The sequence below is a fragment of the Coloeus monedula genome (genome assembly GCF_965178545.1).
Source record: "Coloeus monedula genome assembly, chromosome: 7".
Classification (NCBI taxonomy): Eukaryota; Metazoa; Chordata; class Aves; order Passeriformes; family Corvidae; genus Coloeus; species Coloeus monedula.
This window is the reverse complement of record NC_138787.1, coordinates 40,479,202-40,501,820: the sequence shown is the minus strand read 5'-3', so window position 1 is coordinate 40,501,820 and position 22,619 is coordinate 40,479,202. Positions and strand designations below refer to the sequence as shown.

At 40.6% G+C, this 22,619-nt stretch overlaps 1 protein-coding gene across 11 annotated transcripts in view; it reads left to right on the top strand.

The window, feature by feature from the left end:
• The first annotated feature begins 315 nt into the window (after window positions 1–315).
• Window positions 316–22,619, top strand: part of BAZ2B (bromodomain adjacent to zinc finger domain 2B) — a 122,063-nt gene continuing 99,759 nt past the window's right edge. For 10 of the 11 annotated variants that reach the window (XM_082285535.1, XM_082285531.1, XM_082285536.1 and 7 more), the window contains exon 1: window positions 316–426. The gene's annotated coding sequence lies outside the window, so the exon portion shown is untranslated. The remainder of the gene's footprint in view (window positions 427–22,619) is intronic. The other variant, XM_082285533.1, reaches the window with a different exon arrangement.

Sequence of the window (22,619 nt, the reverse complement as noted above, 5' to 3'; positions counted from 1 at the left end):
GTTTCTCCCTCGACCGATAAAGTCATCACTAAAAAATGACCCAGCGCCGACTGGAACTTTCTGTCGCTGTCTAAAGAACGTGGGCTGTTCAGAACTTTTCCTAAGCCGAGGGTGGACGTGGGGCGCGGGCACCATTCCTGCAGCGAAATCCACAATTCCGCCGCCAGCACTGTGGGGAGCGCCGGCGGTGACGTCACCGGGGGCGCGGGGTCCACGACCCCCTCCAGGGTCCCGCCGGCTGGGGGTGGCCGCCGTGCGCGCCGCCGCCCGCGCGCGCCCCCGCCCCCTCCGCGCGCTGCGCGCGGCTCCGGGGAGCGCCGGGAAGGGCCGGCCCGGCGCGCGCCGCCCGCACCGCTCCGCGGAGGGGAGAGAGCGGGAGAGTGAGAGCCGCGCACCCCGCGCACCGAGCGGCGGAGCTTCTCCCAGGTGAGTGGCTGGGGTGGGATGGCGTTCTGCCGCGCCGGAGCTCCCGAGCCCGGGTAGCGCCCGCCTCGCCGGCCGCGTCCCCGCCGGTGCGTATCGCCCCTTTGTTGTGTGGGCCGAGCGCGAGTCCCGCTGCGGGGCCCTGCCCGGACAGGGCTGCAGGCGGGAGGTAGAGTGGCTGCGTAGAGGCGAGTCCCGTGGAAGGGCCGGGGCTGGTGTGCCTGCAGACGGGACGGCCGTGTTCCGAGAGATTTTAAACTTTACTCATGGCCGCACGCCCCTGCCTTGGCCGGGCGGCGCCGGTCACGTCTCTGCCGACGGACGCCCGCAGCCTCCGGGGCGGCGCGGCGGCTGCTAGTGGCCACCGGGCGGCTCTTTTGTGTGGCGCTGTGTACGCTCCGCTCCCGGCGGCCCTCCCGCCCCGTTCCCCTCTTGGCGGCGGGCGCTGCCCCGCTCCCCTCGGTCGGGGCTGTCAGGGCGGGCGCGAGGCGGGGCCGCGCGGAGCGGCCGCGGAGCAGCGGCCGGAGCACGCGCAGCCCCTCCGCGGGCGGCCCCCGGCCCCGCGCAGCCCCCGCTCCCGTGCGCGGGTGAGTAGGCGCTCCCTCTCTCCCTCCTTCCCTTCCGCGCGGTGCGGGGCGCGGCGCGGGCCGGGAGCGGGCGCCGCTCCGCACACCCGGCTCGCTGCGGGTCCCTCTGTCCGCGGCTTTATGCGTGTCCCGTCCTTGTAAAGAGAAACAAGCAGCTGCAGCGCTGGGCCGAGTTGTTGAAATTTATCCCTTTGTGTATATTACAATATCCTCCATTTTTCTGCCCTCCAAACAACAAGCCTTTCGCCATCTTGGGCAAATTTTTATTCCAAAGTCTGACCGTCTCTTCTAGGAGGGAATGAGTAGAAAACCTGAAAGCGCTTCTAGATGAGCATCAAAGTTTAGGAGATGTTACAGGGACAGATAGTGACGTCATGTAAAGTTTAAGGGGATTTTTCTCCAAGACTCTCTGCTTTCCCGTAGGATTCCTGGTCTAACGTGTTGTAAACCGCACTTTAAAAGAGAGGTTCCTAGTTGAGCGTGCACGTACAGGGGACATTGTGAATATGCTTCTTTATTGGTGTCTGGTTTCATAACAGGAAAACAATCGTGCTTTTAGGTTATTCCTCCCCCCCCCCCCCTTTTTTTTTTCTGCCCTGGCCTTAGTATTTAATATGTAATGCTTAACTGTTCGGTTATTTAAAAAAAACGTTCTAAAGTTACTATGTTAAATAACAAATTATCTGGAGATCGGCATTGTTTTTGTTTATGGCAAATAGTAATCTGATGTGAAGTTTACATGAAACACTGGGTACAGGATCTTCCCTGAGAAATAAATAGTTTCTTCTTGGCATGAGGAACATGGCAATACAGACCTCCATTTTTAAATGACAAACTTGGAGGTATGTTTGGAAGCAACAAACTTATTAAGCTGCATTATTAAAAGGCTCCTTCTGGAAAGTGCCTATAAATATTGCATGTCGTTTGGGTTATGTTCCAGGTGCTGTATAATGTGTGTGGCTAAACGTAGTAACTATACTAAACTCATTGAAAGAACCAACCCCACAACAACCCCTTACCCAAAACCCAACAACAAATCTCTTTTCCTCTGACTACAAGTTTTGTATCAGCTGTTGTGAAAGGGAGAACAATAAAAGGTACTGTTCTGTTAATTTGGATCTCAATTGATTTTTTTTTTTTTAGTCTCATGAAAAGTTTTTCTGGTTGCATAACTTAGTGAAACATGGTGTACTTGATAAGGAATACTTGTAGGTAGAGTTCTGTTTTTCCATTCTTCTTTCTGTGGTTGTTTGACTTGCTGCATATTTAAAGTTGCACTATGGAGAGCATGAAACTACTTGTATTTAATTTGCATTTTCTTTGTCTCCAGGATTGGGAAAAATATTGACAACAGTTAACATAGAAACTAGTGGGAATAGCTGTTTGTGCATGAAGACTTTCTTTCTATCCAAGTCAGTATTGAATGCTGTACTTAAAGCAGCCTTAAGGTTATGTTAGAACAAAAGTCAGATGCTTACTTTATTTTTCTTTCCTAAATGCATCAGAAAATGTGGTTGGATTTGCTATTTGCTATCTGTGTGAATGCTGAGTAAACGAAAACATTTAAATAGTTGAAAGCACGTACAACAGGTGATTCTAAGTTATAAATGCATTGAAGGTGTAGAAGATTGGGTAGGTTATAAATGGTGAGCAACAGAGGATAAGTAGTTTCCAAAAATGGCGGTGTAGCTTTGACATCTCATAATAAACTACATATGTGTTTTTGTCAAAATGCTGCGAAATCAATAAACTTCATAATGTTAAGAAAATGGTAGCCAAGGTAATTTTTGTAAAGTGTATGTAGAGAAGGCACTAGGAATTGTTCAGGAATCTTCAGTATTCAAGAAATTCTATGTTCACTTTAAGCAGGTGATGCTTGTGTAATCATAGATCGTACCAATTCCTGTAAGCAAGGGTAGTATTCAAATCAGGTTATGATGAAGTTGTTGATAAACAGAACTCTTTGGAGGGTAAAAAGTATTTCTTCAGAGGATCAGGTATTGTTTTCTTTTCATTCCTGATCCAAAGTCTGTTCTGGATGGCACAGTATAAGGTTTTGTGACTATTATGTGTTGAAAATAAACTGGAATTGTGATACCTTGTTCTAGTTCCACCCAGGACAGGGTTAATTTTTGCAGTAGCCAGGAGGGGCATGGCCAGGACCCAGTAGTTCTGGCCACCTTACCCCTGTCAGTTGGGGGTGGGAAAGGCAGGCAAGGCACTCTCTTCTTTTTGGGGAGAGAAGGGCTCTCTTCCAAGTGAACCTAGGGTATTGTTGTTTCCGTGTGAATCTTTGGACTCTTTTTTGTACTCTCTGTCATTGGTATTGTTGCTATTACTATTCATGTTCTTATCTCATTGCTGTTTCCGGTAAATGCTCCCTGTCTCACCCGTGACCTTTACCTTTTGTGCCTCCAATTCTCCTCTCCATCCTGAAGAAGGGGTGGGAGTGAATGAGCAGCACATGGTTTCAGTGGGAGCACTGAACTGGGGAATATCATCCCTAAACCATGACATACTGGTATTTCTCATACAAATTATTTTCTTAAACTAAATTCCAATGTGCTTGGTTCCTTACAGGTTTGTGTTCCCACAAAAAGGTTATTGTTTTTAAGATTATTGTAGGTGGTCAATACCATTATAAAATTTTTTGAGTAGTGTGAGAGGAAAGGTAACTAAATACATACTTCATACCTTTTGGTGAAAAATACTTGATTTTCTTGAACGTGTAATAAAATGTTTTGCATTTTCAAATGATAAACTAGCAATATCTTTATATCATGGAGGGAAAAAGCATTGCTTGATGACTTCTTTATGTTTCTTTAACCTTTATATTGACCTTATGTTAAGAAGAAAGTTCTACAAGACTGACTTTTTTTTGTCTTTTTTGAGAGACACTTAAAATGCAAATAAGAAGGTAATAGAAGCCTTTCCTTATAGGTCCTGTTGCCCTTTTTCATGTTTTCTTTGTTTGCATGTTTATTGTAGAATTGCAGTGTAAAGGAACAGATTTTTTGCAAAACATCCTGATGTGTTGCTTTTTCTTATGGGAGTGCATAACTGTTCCTTCTGATGCATCGATTTGACAGCCGGTTGATTTCATGAAACTGCTAAGAAGCCGTTAGTGGTGTCATTGAATTCAAGTGGAACAGTCCCTCCCAGCTTGAACTGCAATTGTTAAGGTCTTTGTTGCTACTTTTCTATTCCTGCGCAAGACTTGGAATATCAGAGTTGCAAATAAAAAGAAGCTTGTGCACCCGGTCTCACATCCCAGAATGAGAGAAAGGAATACCTAACTGCTGTTAGTTCTATAATTTTCTTATAATGGCCTATTTGGGAATAGGAGATCTTGACTGTTGGGAGGTACAACCAGCAATGCAGTTTCCTACACCCTTCCTCCCCTCTCTCCCTCCGGTACATTAAGAGTTTCATTGTATGAACACTGTGTTCACATCCCTTCACTGTGATCTGTCTCCCAGACTCTAATGTATAGGTATCTTTAAATAAAACTAAGTAGTGTAACTAATGGTGGATTTTTTTTTTTTTTTTAAATAAACAGACTATTCTAATAGAGTACGTAAGAGTGGTACTTAGTGTTCTCATCGCTTAGATAATTTGGTCCAAGGAAGATTCCCACAGTCTACCAGTTTTCTCCCAAGTGTGGTTCAACCTTTGAGTTAATTTTGTTTTACTACAGTATATTCAGTAAATTGTGTCATACCAGATTATAGGCTGGTTTGTGATTGTTAATTGCCACCACAAGAAACACTGAAACAGTTGTCGAGGTTAGCAGTGATTTTTGTGATTCTTTGATAGTTTACAACATTCTGAATGTGGACAAAATGTAGTAAGTATATGTTGGTCAACGTATTTTATAGAAACAAGTTTGTATTGAAGAACATTATGCAGTATTCAGAATTTAGGTACAGGTGATCTTCCCCACTGCATCACAGAAGGAAATGAAACATCCTTTTTTTAACTGACATCTATGCTTCAAAAATTTTTTTTGTTATACTACTGCATTTTTACTTTAAAACCATTTTTATTGTAAATAGCAACAGACAAATCAACAAGAAACTACCAAAAGATTTGTGTTAGGAAAATAGTAGGTTCACATTAATTTTTTAGTTTGTCTTTCTTAGGACTTTATGAAAAGGCGAGACAGTATTAGTTTCACTGTTACAGAGATAAGGACTCCGAAAGGGTTTTGTCTTTTACCAACATCACAAGTAGTTGCTGGTAGAGGATGAAAAAAGAGCTGTCTTCACTGACTTTAATCTATAGTGTGCTGTGTAGTTGTTTCCTTGAAAACGGAAATGTGTGGTTTGTTATTCCACAGAGTAATTGCTAAGGGTAGGTAAGCAGAATGCACGTAGTCATTAAAAAAAACTGGGACCATGTATTCATTCAGCCTCTTCTGAAGGGCCAGGCAAGATGCAGTATTTTGCCATTATTATATTTCTTAATCGTACAATTTTAAGTGGAAAAAAGGTATGTAGAACATGTAATCCAGTTAGCACACAGTTTCACCTATTAGCTGTGTTAAGTTCTTATCCAAGTTCTTTAGTGTTTAAGCTCTTTACTGTCCTAAATTTACCGTTATGTAGTGCCATGGTCTTGAGCCATTCCTTAAATAGAAAAAAACGAATATACTTTATTAAAGTCCAAGACAGAACTTCCTTTGAGATCTAAATGGAAATAAGTAATAAAAATAAAAGTAGTAATTTTATGGTATCAATTAGATTTTTATTTCTTTTTTGGGGGAGGAGAAACTGTGATTTATTGTATTGCGATACTAGCATTTCATGAGACACTAGGTGAAAGAAGCACTCTTGGAGCGTGAGGAAGTCTTAACGCTTGTTTCAATTTCTTTTAATGTAGCAACAAGGAATAAAGGATACAAGGGTTTTCCCAGCTTAGTTTAACAGAATTAATTTATGAATTTGATAGAATTCCTAATACCAGTTCCTTCTCTTTTTATGTGAATATCTTTCAGTTCACTGGAAAAAAGACCGATATATCAAAACAAGTATGCATTTTGAAGCCTTGCTTAGTGACAGATGATCTTTCAAACATAGGCTCTGAAAGTATGGACTTAAGAAAAGGTGTGCTGGGCTTTTCAGTGTCTGTATGATGCATGTTGCTTTTAATGTGAATTCTCTCCCTTTACCTTGCTACTCACACCCTTTAGGGCCTCCTGAGTGTCTTGTTTTCTGTATGTAAAGGATGTAAGACCCCTTTCACTTGATGTAGGTCAGGCATTGTAAAGAGCTGAATGGGTTAAGCCTTGGTAGTTTGCAAAAAGAGATTGCATAGATTTTTCTAGCTGCTGAGGGAGGAATCACTCAAAACCTTAAAATTCAAACTACTAAAAATGTATAGGAAAACTACCTGAAAAATTATTCTACCTGATGGACTCTTTACATTAGTAATGGTCCCACTGAAATCAGTGGGACTGCTAAGTTTTAAGTATTTGTCACGGGTAATGTTTGCAGTATAAAGCCCTGGGAAAGAAGGTAAACTTAAAAATAATAGAGTGACCGTCAGAAAATGCTGTTGACTTTTTGGAGCTTCACACAGAACTTAGTTCTGCTCTGGAATTGTTGGAAAGAATAATGACTTTTCATTTTTTAAATAATGGTGAACCCTACCAGTGTATTCTTATTCTTGTAAATTACAAGAAGTATAGGGTAGATTTTCTTTAGAGTATTTAATACAGTGATTTAAAAGCAGAAAATAATCTGCCTAGCTGTTCTTGAGCTTGAACCTCAGTCCTAAGTCTGTTGGATGAGAAGCTAAAACCTTGAAATCTTCTAGAGAGTATTTTTTCTTCACTGAGCACATAGATAATGTTTTTGGATTGTGACCCTATTTATTAATTGATTTGTGTTAATGAATTAATGTTTTTCGAATGCTGAAAGTTTCTTTAATAAGCAATTCAGTGCATTTACCAGGTACCTATTTTAGAAGAGTGGTGTGTAGTATCCAAGTATAATTAGCAAAATAATCCCAGAACACCCTCCTCAGTCCACAGTCTTTCTACAACAGGAAGCCAGTTGGACAAAAATTATTGCTGTGGTCTGTCAATGCACAGGGACATAATTGTGTGGATTTTGCCCCGTTTTTTGTTCTTGCACTTTTCCACAAGCATGCACTCATTAATCAAAGACACTGTACTGCTGAGGGCAGAGAGGTTCATCAAACTGGCAGCTAGTTTGGTGTAAAGAACAGCGTGCTGAAGCTCTTAACGTGCTAGGACATAAATAAATCGTAGGTCTTTGTATGCAAACCCTGGAGGTTAATACTGTATAATTCAGTGTCCTGTCTTTGTTTTTATGATTGATGTTTTTAAATGTTTGAAGCTTGATGCGAGTCTTCAAGCAGGTCAGAGCGGACTGGCTGATTGGCTGAAGCAAAAACCTGGCAAAAGGGCTTTTGCGTGTATGCTTTTGGCTTGGAGATCACTGTTGTATTGCCTGAGCTGTTGTAGGAGAGTTCTAAAGACTGACAACCTTTTCTGTGCTAATGGAGTTAGTGACGAAATGCCCATAGTTTGGTCCTGTTTGTTCCAAAGTTATTGCTGTTTGTATCCTTAACGGAACTAACATGTGGAGCAAGCAAAATAAACTGCTAGGATTTCCCTGTAAAAAAGGTGCTGTGATTTGGCTTTAACATGCATTGGCTGCGTATTCATAATTTAAGAACAGCTGGTTACAGCAAGTGTGTAGTCGTTTGCAAGCTATTATAAACCATTCTACTCACACATGGAGACTTGAGCTCGTGCTTGAGCTATTTTTTTATTGATCTACCTGCATTTGAAATCTGGTCGCTGCAGCCACAGAGGCCCTTCATTTTAGCTGTGCTTGCATCATAGAACAACCTCAGTATTAAATACTTATTTTTAACTAAATGCTGAATAAAATGTTAAACTCTGAGCTTCTAAGAAACAAGGTGTAAGGGTGAGCAGTGACATACAGCTGAAATACGAAATCTTGTTATGTAAAGACTAAAAAAGCGACATCAGCCAAGCTTTGTAGTCCTTTTGTAACATTTGTTGTTCTAAAGAAGAAGTCCTTGTTAGATTTACCCGGTGTTGCCTTGCTAACATTGCAGTTGCTGAAGTTTGTGGTTTTCATCCATTGTATATTCAATGCTTTTGGAGGAACACCAAGGAGTATAAAATGTGATTGTATTACACAAAATGAAGGTGTAGTAAAACAGAAGTGAGTAGCCTTGTTGAGTAGCCCATGGAGGAAAATAATGGATGTATTAGGAATGACTGTACTCTTACAAAGGTATGTGTTTCTATCATTATAATGTGAACAGTACATACTTAGAAATGTTAGTTATTAACATAGATAAGCTGTGATGTAAGGTTGATCTGCCCCCCTTCAGTTTTGCTGTTCAGTTAGAACTCAAGCTTATATAGAAAAGTTTGATAACTTTTCTGTATTTTTGTTTGCCCTAGTGACTGGAACTTTTATAAGGAGTAATGTATTTTTCACTACAAAAGTCAGTTTTCCTAACATCCTTAGTTCTTGCGGGAATAAAAGGGAGCCCAAAATTTCTGCCCTCCATACATCTTTTGATCCAGTATGTTGTAAGTTACTAACTTGTAACCTGGCATGTAAATAGAAAGTATTGCTGAGGAAAGTTGTAAATAAATTCTTGCTTCGTGTGTATGGATCCAGGAAAATGGGAAGCCGTAAGGGGGTTTTCTTACTATGTTAGCGAGATAGAAATATCAAACATACATGCCTGAAAGAGTCTAGTTTTTCAAGATGTATCAGTAGATTTAATAGAAGATGTTATCACTCTTTACAGCTCTGGTCTTGTCTGAGTAGTTATAGCAATTGAAAAAAGGATAAACTCTGAGAAACACAAACCAGTATTTTTCCATTGTGTCTCTGATAATTTTTTTTCCTTAGAGTTACCCTTAGCACCTCACTGCTTCTTTTCAATATTGAAGAAAGAGCTAGATCAGAGAGAACCATTGAGACTACAGATGTGTGGTTTAGGAGAAAAGTGAGGTGGAAGAGTGCTCAGTAGGTCCCTGGGGGACCCAACCTCTGCAACAGTTGTAGTGCCAGAAACAATTTCTTTATAGCACGATTGTAGAAGCTTTCGAAGCAGCAAGGAGAATTCCTGTTTGGGTTGTTTTAGTTAGGAAGTCTAATATTAGAAACAATAGACACTGCCATTTTGGCTCTTTCAGTGAAATTACCTTAGACAGGAGTCTAAAGAAGTAAATTGTTAAGGGTCTGGAGGGGAAATAGTGTGAAGAATGGCTGAGGTCACTTGGTTCCTTCTGGTTGGAGAGAAGGAGACTGAGGGGAGACCTCATTGGGGTCTACAGCTTCCTCATGTAGGGAAGTGAAGGGGCAGCTCTGTTTTCTGCTCTCTGTGATCAGGGACAGGACCTGAGGGGATGGCTGGAGCTGTGTCAGGGGTGCGTTTAGGTGAGTATCAGGAAAAGGTTCTTCCCTCAGAGGGCAGTGGGGCACTGGACAGGCTCCCCAGGGAATGATCATGGCCCCAAGGCTGCCAGAGCTCCAGGACTGTTTGGACAATGGTGGAATTGTTGGGGTATCCTGGGCAGGGCCAGGGGTTGAATTCCATGATCCTTGTGGGTCTCTTTCAGTGCAGGATATTCTGATTTTAGGTGATTACACATCCACCCTGCTCTTAGTAATCACTGACACATAGTTAACAGCAGACAGTGATTGAATTTTTTTCACTGCATTGTCAACAGAGACCATGTTAAAAAGCTACTGTCCCAAAGAAAGTGTGAGAAATGGGAAGAAAGTTGAGATCCCAAGTCTTGACTAAAGGCAGTGAAATACTGTGGATTACTGAAAAAAATCACAGCAGTACATTCCAACAATTACTATCTTTCTGGCCGCTTAGTAGAGAGTGCACTTGGATTTAGTCATACCTTAAATGTAGTGGAGAGGGATTTGGAGGACAGGATTTTAGAATGGGTGTATATTTGAACACAAAACAGGTATGCCCCATTTTGATGACATACTGGAGTCCTTCTGTTTGGTGTTTTTCATGTCTTTTTTGTTTAACTTGCCAACGACTTGCCAAATAAAAAATATATTGAAGAGTTTGTACAGTTTGCATGTAAGAGTGTTCGGAGGAGTAAATTTCAGAAAAGGGAAAAAATGGATATGGAAAGAATATATTACTAAAATGACAACAAACTTAGTAAGGGTCCTTTATTGTTTGGCATTTAACTGTGATATTAGCACTATATTTTTCTGCAGTTCTCTTCTTTTCTAGAACTGCTTTTCTGGCCTGATTTTCCCCCTTTAAGGCTTAAGAGGTATAGCAAGTTGTCTTCATGGAACTAAATGTATTTTTGAACAAGAGTGGGATGTATTGATTCCATAGTTGAGCCTTATCCAGAGGGTTAGTTTTGAACTAGTTTTTTTATGATTTGCAAAAAGAAGTGTATTTATCGTACAAGGAAACAGTCAAAGTGCATGTGGGGAAGGAACTCGCTCTCACTTTAGATTAAAACTAATGTTAAGTGCACCAGTAAGTGCAGTCAGTTGTAAAATGCCCTTTTTCACCTGGTGTTAGGAACTGAAAGGAACAGATTATGCTAGGTCATTTTCCTTTTTTTTTTTTGTATGTGAGAAAGATACAGAGCAGCTTGAAACACTTGGCCTGTTTTTTGGGAGATCTTTTTCTATGTCAACCTGTTTCTGATTATCACTGAGGTAAATTTATAGTCTTTTGACTCTTGCAGATGCCAGTAAATTTTCAGTGTTAGCAGTTAAGGTGTTATAGATATACAGCATATTGCAAAGTTTATTGTGTTGATGTAAGTGGTTTATACAGAGCAGTGTTTAAATGTAGCCTGCAGTCTTTTTGTGGTCATGGAAATGAATTGCGTGTTCTGAGACATCCGTAAATAGTGTAAAGACTTTATGTTAAAACAGGCGTGTAGCAGGGACAGTCACTTTTTAAAGATTTCTCGGCATCTAAATGCTTAATTTTTGTAATTGTGGTCATTTTTGTATCTTGCAATGTGTTTAAAATAAATAGACAAGCAATCATCTTAAGGAATAATTTGTATTATGTGTTCTAGGGGACATTTGAAATGCAGATTCAATGTGGGATCTCTTGGTAAAGCTGAGTTACTTTTTTTGCTTCATACATTGACCTCAACAGAACTGGCCTGCATTCTATTAATTTTGAGAAAATTTGGACTGAGGGAAGGGTTCATTCTTCAGTATTTGTTGTCTCTGTTGCTTCCAGCAGCATAGACAATAATATAGATGGTTTGAGTGCTAGGAGATAGGTAGGTGATGTGTATAATTCTTCATGTTAATTACATTCTATTTAACGTAAACACAGAATCTTATTCTTTACTTACCAGCCCATTACAAATGTTGGTTTCAAAATACATAAATTGAGTGATTTATAAATCAATATATAATTTGCAGTTTTTTGTAAAAGTTAGCTTTCATTTTAATGAGCTATTTGAGTGTCAGATTTTCAGTCTGATTCCTTATAATAGTAATTTTAGATTTTTTAGAAAAATGTCATATGCTACCTTGTGGGAGAGACCCATGACAGAGAAGGCAATCCAGAAACAGTAAATCGGAATTGTTGGCCAAAAATAGCGCTGCAAGTTGTAATACGTTAAGTGAAAACTGCTGGTTGTGGAATGCAGTGACAAACACTTAAATACTCTTTTTTTCTTTTTTTTAAGAGATATTTTGGAATAATGTTTTAGGTATGTAGTATCTGATTCTTGGAAGGAAAAGTTGCATTTTTTATGTTAGGATTTAGTCAGCCTACAGAAAATGTACAGTGACCCCATTTTAAGTGTAGCATTAGGCAGATTGGTAGATGGGCTGATGAGAACTAACAGAAATACAGGAAGAGTTTAGAGAAGTTACCTGAGTTACTTATGTTGCTTACAATCTCAGAATGTCAAGGGTAGAAACAAAGATTCATGTACTGGTTTGGGATATACAGTGATCCAATACTGTGTTGAAAGGTTTCTCTGGCTTGGTGAGAAGTGATAGTTGCTGGTATGACTAATTGTCACTCTTTTTTCATTTGTATTTTTTAATTCTAAAGTCTGTGATGGTTTACTTGGAGGAAAAAGAAGGATGACGAGTAAATGACTGGGTACTTGGGAGCTGTTTGCCTGGCTTACTAGCCACAGAAAGACATTCACAGAATCGGTTAATGCACATTCGGCATGTCAAAACTATTCAAACCTAAACTGTTGCCCTGAAAAAGGATATAATTGGCCTTTCATTTTGGTGTCTTCAATTCTTAAAAAGGCAGTTGCTTCCTTCGCCACTGGTGTGGTGATAGGGTCTATGTAGCCCCAAGCCCATCCACTGTTGCCTATCCTGTTGCAATATATAATGAGTGAAGATACTACTTGTTTATTGAACATCCTTGTTAGTGTTTACAGAAAGAAAAAATGCAAAACTGATTCTAAAATATTGCATTATATAGGCAAAAGGGCAGCAGATGTACTTCATGTATGTACCCAATTTTGTAAGAAAATGTCACTTTCAGGATGAATTCAGCAGATAGTTTATAGATTTTTGTTTGCTGAAATTCAGACTTATTTATTAAGTTTTATTCTGAAAAAACAGCAGCCACGTGCAGACTAAGAGTAAGTTAAGACCTCACAATAGCTAAACCCTTTCAAACGATGTTTACAAACAATGTGCTTCAAATTCTTGAGTCCCATATTGGTTTCTGCTCCTGGGTAGCTTGTCTTTATAATGAGTGATGTCAGATTTTTGATGGCTTGGTTATGTTGCAGGACTTTTTTTTTTAATAGGATATGATTTGAGAGGATCTTGTAGAGTACAGGCTGAGTTTATCTGATAAAATCTGATCTGATTTTACCATGGTGAAAAACCACAAAGTCAAACTGAATTGGAAGAGTCTTATTGTTTGCAGGAAAGAGTGGCTGAGGGAACTGGGGATGTTTAGCCTGGGGAAAAAGAGGCTTGGGGGGGACCTCACTGCTGTCTACAATCACCTGAAAGGTGGGCGCAGTGAGATGGGTGTCAGTCTCTTCTGCCATGTCTCTAGTGAAAGAACAAGAGGAAATGGTCTTCAGTTCATAGAATCATGGAATATGCTGAGTTGGAAGGGACCCACAAGGATCATGGAATTCAACCCCAGCCCTGCCCAGGATACCCCAACAATTCCACCCTGTCCCTGAGAGCATTGTCCAAACAGTCTGGAGCTCTGGCAGCCCTGGGGCCGTGACCATTCCCTGGGGAGCCTGGGCAGTGCCCCACCGCCCTCTGGGGGAAGAACCTTTTCCTGATATTCACCTAAACGCACCCCTGACACAGCTCCAGCCATTCCATCGAGTCTTGTCGCTGGTCACAAGGCATGGGTACCTGCCCCCTGGCTTCCCCTCAGGAGGATGTTCAAGACTGCAGCGAGGTTCCCCTCAGTCTTCTCTTCTCTAAGCTGAAGAAACCAAGAGTTGCACCGGGGAGTTACAGAGTAGTTACTAGAAAAAAAACCCTTTTCACTGAAAGAGTGGTCAGGCACTGGAAGAAGTTGCCCAGGGAAGTGGTGGAGTCACCATCTCTGGAAGTGTTTAAGAGGTGTCTGGCTGTGGCACTTGGGGATATGGTTTAGGGGTGGTTATGGTGGTCATGGGTTGATGGTTGGACTGCCAGCCTTTATTCTGTAAATTGGAATAATGCACATGGAGCAGAGGGAAGCAGGGAGTATAACATGAACTAAATAGTGATAGGTTCTAGATTAATTACATGTTATCAGGTAGAGATACTGGAGTCATAACACATACTTCTGTCAAAAACATCAGTTTGACATCTTACTGGGAGGAGAAAACAAAGGACAAACCAGAAAACATCTGGAACGGTGTATTAATTCAGGTCACCCTGTCAAGTAGAATAAAAAGCAGATAAAAATGAAAGGGATCATCAGTTTTGGAACACTTTTTATATGAGATGAGAGTACATAGAAGTCTTCAGCTAGAAAGTCATGCCTGAAGTAGTAAAGTAAATAGAAAACATTTTTGGGTCATGTAGTAGTGGAACTAAAATAACCCAGTGAAACAAAACCCAGTGATGCTGCGTTAGGTTGTGGAATCATCCTTGGCTGCCATGGAGAGAAAATTACACTTAGAGTGATGAGTGGAAGATGTGTTTATCACGTGCTGCTGAACGTGGTGATTGAGTTGCAGTGTTAGGTTTGTTAAATCTCCTATTTCTGATTTTGGAAGAAGAATATGTACCTTTATTCTTTCTTGAAATGTTTATTACTTGTGTAGATGGACCTTTGTTCTGAATAAGTGCCTGTTAATTATGGTTTTGTTAATTTGAGTTTTGTTAATATTTGATGTTTTGTGTCTTTGGTAATTTGTGTGGATGGAATAATAACGGATGCAAAAATAATTTTTTTTTTGGGTAAGATTTCAACGAATACAGTGGTTTCTTTGTGATTTTTATGCAGGATTGGAAAGTAATCATCTTTGGTTTGTGTTCGTTTTTCCAGTCTTCACTGATTATCCTGTCCTTTGTTCTTAGTTCCTTAGTGGACTCTTTTTGCACTGAGTTTGTTAATGTGCATTACTCTATTAACATAATGTAATAGAGAATAGTTCTATGTACTCTAACTTCAACCCTAGGGATTTTTCCCATATCGCTTTCTTTCCCTGTTTCTGTGTGGGAATTTTAGTCTTCAGGTATGTAACATGGGATATTCATAAATTCAGTCATTATAGGTGTTATTGACATTATATTAAATGGAAGTTAAAATGACCTTTCCTAAAGACTTTGCTCAATATTGCAAGTAAGTTGTAGTTAAATGTGGGTTAATGTGTTTCGTTGGAATAGTAAATAAAAAAGTTGAAACTACATCTGTCCTGTGGGGCTTATAGTAGTACTCTGAGGCATAGAGTTCACATTTGGTTTACTTGTAACATATACATAAAAGAAGGGTAAAAAGGGCATCCTGCTACATACAGTTCTTGGACTGTTTTCCTCAGGATCACCTGTGAAAAGAGAAGATTAGGACCATATCATAAACTAGTGTAAATACATTTCTCTTTTTGTTGGTTTGGTCTTTTTTTGAGTGCAGCGGGTAACTGATCAGTGCTGTCAATGTGAACAGCATAGTACTAATAAGCAGAGCATCAGCTCTCTGAAATACAGCTTTTAAATTAAGAACATCTTGAAATTATACTTGTTATAGTATTGCCCCTAATAGCAAACAACATTACTTTTAAACATAGAAGCCTGACTGTATTAATTGTCACAAACAGGTGTAACTATTAGGTTGGCCATTCTCCACATGGATATATTGTGTTTGATTTTCATTACAAGAATTAGAGAAATAGTACTAAGAATTTGAAAGACTGTATGTGATAGATGGGTAGCTACTTCTAAAGTACCAAAATACATTTCATTCTAGTGCAGCAAAGCTTTTAGTTATGGTGGTTTTTTTAATGCTTTTTTAAAGACTGGTTGGTGGCTTTAGTGTCACGGTGATATTTTAAAGGATTCTGTGAGGTTGAATTAAAGAAGTCTGCTCATGAGTTTATCTGTAATTCATATGTATTGTGAAAATTAAGGCCTCCAGTTGGTCAGATATGCTTATTTTCTGAGTGGAATTCATGCAGTTGAAACAAAACTGATCTAATGCAGAAGACTATGAAGTTGAAGTGGCCTGATCCAGTGTGCTCATTAAGACTACTGCACTGGGTTGTGAATCTTGGTTCAACAAGGTATGCATTTATTCCCAAAGTCTGTGTCAGTAGCAGAGATAAACAAGGGAAGGTGCTCCCCTGGACTTAGTATTTGCAAGCAGAGAAGGACTTGTGGGTGATGTAATAGAGGCTGGCTTGGGCGTAGCAATCACGAGAAGAGTTTTTGATTTTTGGAGAAATAAGGAGGTGGGTCAGCAGAATGGCTGCCCTGGTCTGCTGGAGGGCAGACTGGACTGTTTAGGAGACTGGATGACAGAGTCAGTCTCCCAACACACAGGAACAGAAGCAGGCTGTTCACGTGTGCCCAAAGATGAGCTGGCAGGGAAGAGCAGTGGTCTGGCTGAGCTGAGAGCTTTGGCTGGAGTTCAAGGGAAAAAGGAAAGTCCATGACCCTTTTGAAGAAGGGGCAGGCAACTCAGGAGGATTTGAGAATGTTATGAGGTTATGCAGGGAGAAAATTAGGGCCACAACCCAGCTAGAACTTAATCCAGCTAGTGCCATAAAAGACAATAAATACATTAGCAACAAAAGGAGGGCCAGGGAGAACATCCAACTTTTATTGGATCAGGGTAGGAGGGGGGAAGAAACACAGTGACAAAGGACGAGGAAGAGTCTCAGTTACTTAGTGACTTCTTTGCATAGGCTGTTAATAGTAAGATCCCTGTTCTTGGGATACCTGAGGTGGAAGACACAGGCAGGGAACAGAATGAAATCCCCATAGTCCAGGAAAAATGGTCAGCAACCTGCTATGCCACTTAAAGATGCACAAGTCTATGGGTCTTGGATTCAACCGAAGGCACTGAGGGAGCTGGCAGAAGTGCTCATTGAGCCCCTTTCATCATTTAACAGCACTTCTGACTAACTAGGGAGGGTTACGGTTAGGGTGGACTGAAAGGTTGCAAATGTTCTGCTATCTTGTGAACAGCCAGAAGGAAGATTTGGGAAACTACAGGCCTGTCAATCTGACTTTGATGCCAAGGTAGGTCATAGAGCAGATCGTCTTGAGTGCGGTCACACGGCACATACAGGCCAGCCAGGGGATGGGGCATAGCCAGAATGGGTTTAGGAAGAGCAGGACCTGCTTGAGCAACCTGATCTCCTGCTATGGCAAGGTGAACCCACTCAGCAGATGAGGGGAAGGCTGTGGATGTGTCTGCCTGGAGTCCAGCAGAGCCTTTGATACTGTCTCCCACACCATTCTCCCGGAGCAAAAGGCAGCCCACGGCTTGGACAGGTGCACTCTTTGCTGAGTTCAGAACTGGCTGCGTGGCCAGGCCCAGAGGGTGTGGTGGTGAATGGAATTCCTTCCAGCTGGGGTTGGCCACCAGTGGTGTCCCCAGGGCTCAGTATTGGGGCTAGTCCTGTTCAATATCTTTATCAGTGATAGGGATGAGGGGATTGAGTGCACCCTCAGTAAATTTGCGGATGACACCAAGTTGGGCGGGATTGTTGATCTGCTTGCGGGTAGGAAGGTTAGGAAGGCTGTGCAGAGGGCTCTGGACAGGCTGGATTGATGGGCCAAGGACAAGTAAATGAGGTTCAATAATGGGAAGTGCTGGGTCCTGCATTTGGATGACAACAACCCCCTGCAGTGCTCCAGGCTGGGGACAGAGTGGCTGGTAAGATGGAAAAGGCCATGGGGTGCTGGTGAAAGTGGCTGTACGTGAGCCTGGGTGTGCCCAGGTGGGCAAGAGGGCCAAGGGCACCTGGCTTGTATCAGCCCTAGTGTGGCAGCAGGTCCAGGGCAATGACATGTAGCTGGCACTGCTGAGGCAACTGGGGTGCTGTGCCCAGTTCTGGGTCCATCAGGAAGAGGAGGACGGACACTGAGGGGCTGGAGCAAGTCCAGAGACTGGAACAGAGCTGGAGAAGGGGCTGGAGCAGCAGGAGCAGCTGAGGGAGGGCTCAGCCTGGAGAAGAGGAGGTTCCTGGGGACCTTCTCCCTGTCTCCAGCTCCCTGATGGGAGGGTGGAGCCCTGTGGGGGGTCAGGCTCTGCTCCCATGGAACCAGAGGAAGTGGCCTCAAGCTGTGCCAGGGCAGGTTTAGATTGGATGTTAGGGAAAATTCCTTACCTGAGGAGAAATTTCCTACCTGTCAAGCCCTGGCCCAGGCTGCGCAGGGCAATGGGAGTGTTCACAGTGGTGGAGGAATTCAGATAAAAGTGTATTGGTGATATCTGGGGACATGGTTTAGTTGTGAACTTGGCAGTGGTAGGTTAGTGGATGAAGTCTATGATCTCAAAGGACTTTTCCAATCTAGATGATTCTATAAATGTGCTTGTTTAGTTGTCGTCTCATGTCATCGTATCATAAAGTTGTAGTTGTTTAGTTGAGTCGGAGCCTGCATCTGCCTCCGTCTGCTCAGAAGGAGACTGAAGTAGATCTCAGGGTTTGCCAGCGCACAAGTTTGCCACTACATGTAGGGCATGTATCGTGACTCAGATGCAGTTAGATTAGGTCAACACATCTTAATCCTGAGTAGTTTTACGTGTGTGCCTTCATAAACAGGCATTGACCTACTGACACTTAGAGGAGCTAAGCATGTAAAACTGTTTTGCAGAATCTTAACCTTAAATTAGTGACTGGTCTCTTTTCATGATTTCGGTAGTAACCTTACTGGTATTTTAATACCTTTATATAATTTTTTCTTTAAAACGTAGCAATATAGACTTGTTCTCATCAAACTTATTTACCATGTTTCAACAACCTTCTCATTTCATTAACTGATACCTTCTCTACTATGAAAAATGTTTAGCCGTCTTGGACTGAATCACAGTAGTCAGAAGAATGTAGGCTGTAAAAATTCAGGGTGTTTTTCTCTGGGCAGATTGCAAACTTGGCCGGTTTTGGTTTTGTTTTTTGAAGATAAATGCCTTGTCTAGACACAATCGTCAGAGAAATAAGGGAACTAATACATGTGACTGCTAATCTGGTGAATATAATACTTTTTTGTACTTGAAAGTTTGGCTTTGATGCATGTACACTATTAACATGTGGTTTTTAATCAGGTGACATGCCATTCCAGTGAAGAAGCTGCCTATGGTGCATAGAATGACATTAGTTAAAAAATGAAACACTTGAATACAGATTCTATATAATGTAGATTTTTGATAATGCTAAAGTAGTTATTGTCATGGATCCAGAGCTTGTTAGCCATGGAGCTGCAGATTTACTTTTATTTGCGACTTTATTATGAATAGAGATTGAACTCAAATGCTGTTTATGGAATGGAACAAGCAATTTCTGATGAAACGCACCTGGTACCATAATGCTTCTGAATACTCCTAATTAAGCAGGAGGTTCCTTTGTGCCTCTTTCCCTTTAAGTAGCTGTTGTCAACATGTAAAATTTTATGACCGTGCTTTCTGCTCACCTGTTTGTCCATATGCCTGTCTATTCCATGCCATAACTTTAGTTTGTCATTTCATTTCAGCCATAACTGAAAGTAGGCTAGGCATTCAACAGTAAAGTTCTGCAGTTTTCTGAAAATTAATCACTGTATTGAAGAAGATGGACAGATCAGGCCCGCCTGCTGAGGAAGTGGTAGGCCAGTATTAGTGTTACTTCACCACTGCCCCAAGCAGTTCTCTGACTCCTCAGTGTGTGCCCGCTGTCCAACAAGTATATATGCTGTCAGCACTGTCCTTGTCAAGTGGGTTGTTGAAGTGGACTTGTATTTCCTCATGGGGTCTGGTTTATGGCAGTAGGAAAATGCAGGAATCCTAGGAACACCACTCACAGGAGCATTTTTTCAGTCACCTCAAAAGTAGCACATGGGGAAACCTGTAGTAAAAAGCTTCTGCATAGTACCATCTACATGGGTTTTGTGCACAGTGGAATGTGGATAGTGGATACTAAATTTTACTTTCTTGGATGAAAATTTTGTTTTCAGAATAAATTCAGTATGATTTCAATTAGAAAACGTTGGTCACTTTTAAGTAACATGACTAGAATGATGTTTACATCTGTAACTACAAGCAATACGTAATTCAGTAATTTCTATTGGTGAAAATACCTTAAAATCATTTCCATGTGCGCATTATTTCTTACTGAGGGCACACAGATAGTCTAGCACAAGTCATGCTGACTTGTTATCTTTCCATTCCAGTATTATGTGAGAGAACAAACATTTGCATTGATACATGAAATGAAAACTTGCCTTTCTGAAATGCATGCACATAATAATACACAGTTTTCCAGAGCTTTCATTTTAGTCGAGTGTTTTTCAGAACCGAAGTCTGTGTGCTTACCAGTGCCCTGTGGAATGGATTGTGTGGATGTGTGACATGGATGGCTTGCAGACAGCTGATTGCTGTTTTCATTAATAAAATCAGGACTTGCTATTTTATGTAGTCAAATGTAAGTGAAAAATAAAAGAATTTAGAAGATATAGTCATAGCTATTTTTTAATGCAAGTGACGTGTCTGCCCTCCTTCACCCTCCCCCATCCCCTCCCCTCTGCTCCTGCCATGTATTGTGGACTGGATTTCAGTGATCTAGTAGATTCACTGCCATCCTGTAAATTGTAAACTGGACTAGCAAGAGTACTGTTGGGTTTTTTTGTGATACAGGCTTTTTTATCACCTTTGATACGATTATTTGCACATGGACCAATTTAAAGCCTTTGGTTGTTCCAGAGGAGTAATAGATTAAAGTTACTGTATTAATTTGATAAAATCCGTTCACTAGTTTATTTTTTTAATGGTTGTAACTTCTGCCTTTTAATAACATTTCTGCAAATATGAAGACATAAAAGGGGTGTGTGTGTATGTATCTATATATATATAAAAATATATTGTGATTTTTAAAATTAAGAAAACCTCTGTTTCCCTTTGGTCTTTGCAGTGCTAAAGTTAGTTTACCAGCTGCAGTGCCTTTTTTTGGTAAGGCAGTAAAATTCAGAAGTTTAACAAATGTTAAAAAACAAACACCCCCCTCCCCCCCCCCATTTTTAATAAAACCCCCTATTTTTTTTTTTAGTAGTTGTTTTGAAAAGTAATGCTGCCTAGTACTAGACATGTAACTAGGAAACATACTATATGATTCATTAGCTTGTAATTTTTGTTGTGATTAATAAGATCAGTGTTCTGATCTAAATGTAGTAGTAATGTAAACTGATAAAGATGACTACAGGATTTTTAATGTAAATAAAATATTTTACTAAACACTGTAAAATGAAGATACAATACTCGAATGAGATATGAGGTATTTTATTATCACAGCTTCTTTGAATCCTGATATATTTTCCTTACGTATTGTGCTAGTTATATTGCTAGATATTTGTTATTGGCATCTTTCAGTACAAGGCTGTGTAAGTCAGATTTGAATGTGTGCCTCTTCTGTAGGAGCATAAAATCAGCAGGCTGTGGTTCTCAAGAGCAGAATGGAGGAGTATGCATTGGGAAATACAGAAGAGGGAATGTGGTATTACTGTCTAAGGACTATGTGATATGTGGAGTGTTACTCTGTTTTGTATGACAGCTGCCCATGTAGGAGCCTGTGATTGTTGTCTTGGAAGAAAGAGTGACAGCCTAAAATTGTAGGGGTTTGCCCTACTGAAATGAAGTGGTGTGTGTGTTTGAATATTGTATTATGTTGCCTTGGTTTGTGGATAGATGGAAACTGTAGGTCCCTGTGAGAATATTCCAGTGCCTAAAAGTGTTACACATGTGCATAAGGAAGGTACTGGTATCTTGGGCAAGAGCAAATTAGAATTGCAGTAGATCATTGTTTTTCCATAATATGCATTTATAGGTAAAAGCTGTCTTCATTGCTAAAATGCTCTTATTTGTTAAATCTGTTCCAGTTTTATCTGATGTGCCTATAAGTAATGATATGTAGTAAATGATTTGATCCTGGCATTATCTAAGTTATTTTTTCTGGAAATGGTTTTGTTCTTGGCTTCTGGTACTTCTCTGCCAAATAAACCTTCCAATACATTACTTAGGATTATTTTTTCCCAGATTTTAATTTCTGAGTTCTGCTTTATGAAAATACATTATATCCTACCTGCTTCAGGTTATGTGGTTTCTTGTATACTTCGAAAAATTCTTTTTTGTATGTATAATCAAGAGAATAATTACAAGTAACTGTAAACAGTACCTGTGTTTCTGCCTCAAGAAGAATAATTACAAGTAACTGTAAACAGTACCTGTGTTTCTGACTCAAAAATGCTGCTTCTACATTATGTTTAAATTAACTCTTCAGTGTCACACAACATGGGGTTTTTTTTTCTCTCATGGTATCTCGGGCTCTAAATGCCAGGTGATTGGTAGGGGAGGTTTAGACAGGATATTGGAAAGGAATTCTTCCCCATGAGGGTGCTGAGGCCCTGGCACAGGTTGCCTGCAGAAGCTGCGGCTGCCCCATCCCTGGAAGTGTCCAAGGCCAGGTTGGACACGGCTTGAAGCAACCTGGGCTAGTGGAAGGTGTTCCTGTATATACACACACATATGTATACACATACATTTTTTAAAAATTTATTTTTAAAAGTTGGATTAATTGGTTTTGTAGTCAGGTAGGGCGATGTTTCTGTGATTGATGTAGACATATAAAGACAGAATCTGATATAAAGGATGTTTAAATGTAGCTGTGCTTGGTAACCAATTAATTTCCAATTTCATTTGCTTGAAATGCTTTAGCTTGCAGCTAGTAATTGCTTTTATTGGAGAGGATACAAGCTGTTTACTATTTGTCACATCAGAGTGTGTCAAAGTTTTGGAGATCAAACTTTTTTTTTAAGGACCTGGGTTAATAATATCTTTACATGGAAAGAGTTTTCTTCTTGTTACAGTTTTCAGAGTGGAACTCTTATCTTGTATACTCAATATGCTCTAATTGTGAATCAAACCTGTATTTCACACCTCTTC